The 6664-nt window shown below is 42.8% G+C and overlaps 1 long non-coding RNA gene across 1 annotated transcript; it reads left to right on the plus strand.

Moving 5' to 3' along the window:
• The first annotated feature begins 4250 nt into the window (after nucleotides 1-4250).
• On the plus strand, nucleotides 4251-5659 carry LOC147733312 (uncharacterized). Its single transcript, XR_015308720.1, has 4 exons — nucleotides 4251-4389; nucleotides 4480-4601; nucleotides 4855-4933; nucleotides 5323-5659. It is a non-coding gene; the product is annotated as an uncharacterized LOC147733312 (long non-coding RNA).
• Nucleotides 5660-6664: the final 1005 nt, after the last annotated feature.

Genomic DNA, 6664 nt, shown 5'->3' on the forward strand with positions numbered 1-6664 from the left:
ACCTTCCGTACTCATGTCTTGACCACTATGGTCGACAAACATCTCTTCGAACCTAGCGAAAAAGTCGGACACGCTTTCGTCTTTCTTCTGCTTACACGCAGACAACTTGTCCCAATTAACACTCACAGCGGGCATTAAAGTGTTCATGTAATCAACAATCCTACCAGGGAGGTCTGCAACTAAATCCTCGGGTTTAGCACCACCTACTTGTCTAGCATCTGCGGCTCTAATATTATTCCATGTGTCACCTAACTCTTGTGCATGATCCGTATGACGAATCATTCCCCATATAGGCTGTGGAACAACATTCCCAAACAACAAGTCTATGTCAGCCAGATTCATAATACACAAACCCGCAGTCTGTGATAATTCCTTATAGTCCCCTGCAGGATTTTTACGTGGATCAGGCAAAGACTGCTTAAGGGCCAAACCTTCAACTCGCTTCCATGGAACATGTACCCAAACACGCTGGAAATGTGGCTGAACAGGTGGAACAGCATTTACATCACCCGGTCTCCAAACCGGGGGAACCACTCTCATCGGATATTGTTGCGCCTTTCTCCTAACTGAGGAATCAGGCTCAAACAACGACCTAGCAGGAGACTCACTTCTAAACGACAACAATGTCGCAACTGCTTTCTCAACATCAAAACCCACTATAGTTCCCTTCGCAAACTCAGAGTATATACGGAACAACTCATGCGGAGCTCGTCCTAACTCACCATCTTCCCATTCTTCCCGAAGGAAAGCACACATTGTCCCAAAAACATATCTCTGCATCGGTGCTTCCCATTGACGGAAAACATCCATGACACACTCAAGACTATAATGCAAAGGGTAAGTAACCCATTTACGCGCTAAATGATCCAATACTGTCCGTTCATCAGGACCAGGCAATTGGCTACGCAATTATTTACGCTCTGCAACAGGAGACATACCTAACGACCCAAGAAGAGGAAAAAAGAAACCAGCAACAGTATCAGTCATTCTCTGTCGAACAGAAGGAGAAGTTGACAACAGAACCGGAGGAAAAACAGGATGAGCAGAAGCATGCATAGAAGCAGTAACAGAAGGATAAGACAATACAGGCATAGGAGTAGCAGACGAAGGAAGTAGCAAAGTCGGCGGCCCTTGAGAAGGTAGCGCCAAAGGAGTAGGAGCCAACTGAAAAGGACCTGGCTGTTGTGGAACCACAGGAGGCAAAGCAACCGGAGGCTGCGCAACTAAAGGCCGCGGAGGTGCTGTAGCACTCTGCACACAAGGGTGTGGCGAACTCAACAAATGTGCCATCAAAGGATCTTTCTCAAGGTCTTTCTTTTCATCTTGCTGTTGAGGTGGCAAAGCTGGATAGCACTTATCTATCGCCATTTTACGTTGACTAAGCAACTGTTCACTCTCTTGTTCTTCTTCTTTATCCCTAAGCTGTATAGCAGCTTGCACCATTGACATACCTCGTTCTCGTTTATTTCTCTTCGCTAACTTAATTTCTTTCTGTTTGGCTTCCTTTCGCCAAAGGCGGAAAAAGTCAAACATCGCCGGCCGGACTTTCTTCTTGAACAGTTTATCTTCGAAATTGTCTAAAATCTCAGTTTCAAAGCTACCATATCGGGGCCACTGTAGGACACCGTCTTTCCTGGTATACCTAATCCATACTTCATTATACGCGATAGGGCCCACACCATGTTTTACATAGAGCTCATAGGTCGGAGTTCCAATCGGAGGAACAGGACACGAGTCCTCCAATCGGGAATCCCTATTACAACCACAACAAAATATCTTTCCAAGTCTGCTAAGACCAGGCATCTTCGCTCACTAGTCTAGATTCAAACTTCAAGGGAATATCAAAAGCGATAGTCACGCGAATACACGAGTCCCTCGGCTTTGGGGCCTGCAGGTACCAAATCAAAGAATCCCAAGGGGATACCCAAAACAAAACTAAGGACTGGGAGATGCTCCACTCATACTTAACTGAAATGTTGATGGCGTCGCCAGAAGACCCGTCTATTGTCTCGCTTTACAAATTGTCTAATGGCTTCAAGACAGGGCGACAGTCAGGGCAGCAGTCCTTCGTAGCCGCCGGAAAGCGGGGAACCTCGGAGCAAAGACTTTCGGACCACGACGACATACAGGGGTCGATGAAGTGGCAGGCCTTCCTCCAGAATTTTCACACCAAGCTCCTCACGATCTTCAGGCTTGGACCGGTACCGCTGAAGTCGCCCCAAGTTGGGCGCCAACTGAAGAACCGGGTTTTAGAACCCAGCGGCGCCAGGGGAAACGCCCGATGTCTTCTGGTTCACCTGTCTTAGAATACAGAGACACGGGATACTTCTCGGTGACGTCAAAGACCAAATTTATTGGCTGCACCCAGGAACAGAGGTCTACGAAGCACAACACGGGTGGTTCGCTGGAGACTGCACAAATTCATAGAGCGAAGCATCGTCTTTTATGCTAAAAATCACATTCCTGGCTAGCATCAGTTACATACAAACTGACCAATCAGATGATGACATTTCAAACATATCGCATGACGACAAACCCACTTTCCGTTGTCCAGCCCACCAGAAATGACAAGGCAAAATCCAACATTCCTGCTCGGACAGTCCGGACGAACACATAATATAAGGACCTCAACCCATATCAGAAATTAAGCCATAAAGGAAGGAACAGAAACAGATGAGAAGCAAGATAGAAGGGTGTGTGCATGCACCATAAACTCAGCAATGTCCTGCTCTTTGATCTCTATCTGACCAGCTGCCTAACAAGGAACTGGCTCAACTAGGTCAGCCTCGGGCAAGGGAGTCAGCTCGTTCAGGTCACACAAAAGTCAGCTAAAAGTGTACGTGTCCCAAGGACTCGTTCCGCCGTAGTCATCGGCCTATGTGAGGGCAACCACAAAATGGCTGCCGTACACAAAATGGAACCCGAAGGTTCGAACAAAATCCCTGAATACGTAGTGTTCCCATTGATCGATTATGACGAAAACACTCGTACATACCGCACTCGTCATTTGCGGTCCGCTGATACCAAAATCGTCTAGATATGACGACTTTTATTGAACGGGTTCAGAATCACGGAACCTCAAGTATGCAAGGGGAATTAGTTCCCCCTCTGCAAACGCACCCGGGGGCTGCGTTGCAGAGAGATGTAAAAAAGGGTGTGGCCTCATTACACCTCTATTCAATGCAGCCCCCTGGCGCATACTGGAGGTTCCAGGTGGGCTAGTTGGCCCCCAGGGACCCCCAGTATGTAAGGGGAATTAGTTCTCCCTCTGCAAACGCCTCACGGGCTGCGTTGCAGAGAGGTGCAAAAAGGGGCATAGCCTCATTACACCTCTCTGCAATGCAGCCCCCTGGCGCATACTGGAGGTTCCAGGTGGGCTAGTTGGCCCCCAGAGACCCCCACTATGCAAGGGGAATTAGTTCCCCCTCTGCAAACGCGCCCGGGGGCTGAGTTGCAGAGAGGTGTAAAAAAGGGTGTGGCCTTATTACACCTCTCTGCAATGCAGCCCTCTGGCACATACTGGAGTTTCCAGGTGGGCTAGTTGGCCCCCAGGGACCCCCAGTATTCAAGGGGAATTAGTTCCCCCTCTGCAATTTATATTAAAAATATGTAATGTAATTTAAAAAATAAAATATCTAAAAATAAATAATTTAAAATAAATGTAGTAAATCAGTATAAAAAATATAACAATACATTTAAAAATTATCATTTACAAAACCATTGAAATTCACTGAAAAAAACATAGGTTTCAGCGATGTTATTATAGTTAGGAATTACCATTTAAAAAACCTTTGAAATTCACTGAAAAAACCATAGGTTTCAGCCACGTTATAGTTAGGAATTAGCATTGAAAAAACCTTAGAAATTCACTGCAAAAAACATAGGTTTTATACATGTTATAGTTAGCTGGACATTTCACTGATACAAAACCATTGAAATTCCCCCGTTATAGTTAGTTCAGCTAACTATAACTCGCGCGCCCGCAATGCACTGCTGATGACGTCACATATTACATCACTCATGACATGGTCAGTGACATCACTGATGGCATTTCAAATGACACCACTTCCATTATCCTGCGCTTAAACAGCTGGAAGTTGGGGTGTCTACACAATTGATTATTGTAAGTTATCCCCCACAGTATACGTAGTCATAATGTGCAGTTTATTTATTGTGGCTCTGTGAGAATGTACACATTCTTGAGTGTCTCTCTTATGGCTAAAATGTAATTATATTTCTTCTTCAGGATACACACCCTTGTTATTGTTTTATCTTCGTCCATATTTGGGTCTGAAGATTTAAAAGGATTGATGTACTACACCCTTTGAAATGACATATTACTGTTCTCTGAGAAGTGACTCCCTACTGACTTGGATCAATAAGGAATCGGTATGGGCGAATAACGTATGAGAGTACCTTATATATAGCAAATTAGATGCAAGACATTACATCTCTTGTATGTTTTTGTGTTCTCTTTAGATAGTACTGTGAATTGAGTCATATTGATGTCTTTTGTACTGATTTGAATTGGAGTAAACCGAAAACGTCTGAACGCGGGCTGTATAGCACATGACCAGGATCTTGCCCACAATACCCTTTCGGTGAGGATTTATATTTATTTTCATTAGACTTTTATTATGGTCCTCAATATGTATTAGGGTACCCCTATTGTGTTTCATCTCTGTTTTATGGAACTCGGAACAAATCTGGTTCGACAATTAGTATTTTTGTTTTTGGAACCAATAAACTTGCCATTAATCATAGTCGTTACAATGTATATGGATGCCATAGTGAAATATGTGGCATAAACATAATTTGTTTATAAATTAAGGTTTTTGTTGTTATTTTGTTCAGAAATCACGATTCGATTAGACACCACCTTATTTGAAGTCTATCTTTGGAACTTTATGTGGTCCACTCATGATATCATCTGGTGAGTAGCGAGTGATATGTCAATTGAATGAATGGGCTCCCCTTTCTCCTTCTGGAGATCTTGACCCCTTCATGTTTTCTTATTTTCCTTATTCTTCTTTGTCCTCTCCCCTTTCTCAAATTTCCCTCTTTCTCTGCTTTTTAGAATACTATAATAACGCTTTGAAATTATATTGTGAATATAAAAGCGTCTCTTATCATGACGGGTTTTTGTGTATTTTTATGTATGTATGTGCACAATGTTCTCTTTATATATACAGAGAGCATGTGTAATTGTCTCTTCGTTAGTGCCATTTAGCAGTGTGAACTGTTGATATATGTGTATTGTTGGTGTTGTAAATATTGTATATATACATGTTTATTTATATGTTGTTTTACGTCATTTTGCAGACGAAGTACCTTTGACAGGAAGGAAAGTGTTGGCTGTTGTTCCATTTTTATAAGAAGAAGAATAAAAGAATATTGATAAAGCTTACTTCTCGCTCTTCTGTGACTGCATACCTGGTGCTGCCTCTACGCTTCTTGAAGTTTTTTCTCTGGAATTCCAGTGGGATCCAATCGCAGCAGGTCCCGGAGGCCTTATGCACCGGAACTGATATATATGGGACTTTTAGGATTGAGGTGCTCAACTTGTAGTCGGCTGTGAGTGCTATAGTGTTTTTTCCAAAACAAATATTTGACAATAAAAAATATTTAATGGGTATCATATGTGATATGGTACGATTCAGCCCACCTCTGGTATTGGCTCTCTTCACTGTTAGAACCAACCTTTTGCTTGTGCACATAAGCACATACTACTAAAAAGTAGTCTACTTTATAGATAGGGCAGGCATTCCAGTCTCTGCATTAATTTCTGCTTTCATGTCAAGTTTTTAAAAATTATTTTAGCAGAGGGTGGTGTTTTACTTTTTTTTGCAATCATATGCATGACACCTTTAGATAGCTTAATTTGTAGGTCTCGGCTAGACAGAGCATGCGTTGTCTCGAAGAGACTGTTGTAGCTAATTCCATGAGCTTCAGCCCACCCATAGTCTTACCATTTGTTTGTTCTTTACTTGATCTCTTATCTATCATTTCTGCTGGTCTATGACATGCATGCGTCATGCCTCTTCTTGTGTTCAGCCCTCCCCAGAGCATGGACCAAATACTTTTATCTCAGTTGTAACCATTCACTGCTCCCATGTTAAGAGATGATTTGTTCTTTGCTTTGGAGCACTTGACACCAGCACTCGTGTTTTCACTAGCTCCATTTGCTGTTTTTTATTTTATTTTCACAGAACAAAGGATGCTCACATGTTCTAAACTGGGCAGTCATCACACCATCACACCCTATGCACCCACATTATGAAACATGGAGTCTGGTACAGAAAGTTCATGAGCAATCCGAAATGCACCTGGCTGCAGACTCTAAAGTAAACAAAACAGCCTAAAAAACACTCTGCGTACTATTGGCTATGAAAATCTTTAGGAGCCCCTCCTCCTAAATATGTCACTTGATGTGAGGTTTGCACTGCAATTGCGCCATGCCTGACGTCTGTATAATGGGAGTTGTCACGTCATAGTAGCCTGTCAAACTCACATGAAAAAATCAGAAGCTCCACTTCGATTGCAACCCGCTTCAATGTGTGAACACAGTGGCCATCTTGAAACTGGTTTCTTTACCTGAGCGGTTTTATACAAAGTACTTTTTATCCCAAAAAAATACGGGAGAAAAAATAGAATAATGTATTTT

The sequence above is a fragment of the Lissotriton vulgaris genome, chromosome 2_1, assembly GCF_964263255.1.
Source record: "Lissotriton vulgaris chromosome 2_1, aLisVul1.2, whole genome shotgun sequence".
Lineage (NCBI taxonomy): Eukaryota > Metazoa > Chordata > Amphibia > Caudata > Salamandridae > Lissotriton > Lissotriton vulgaris.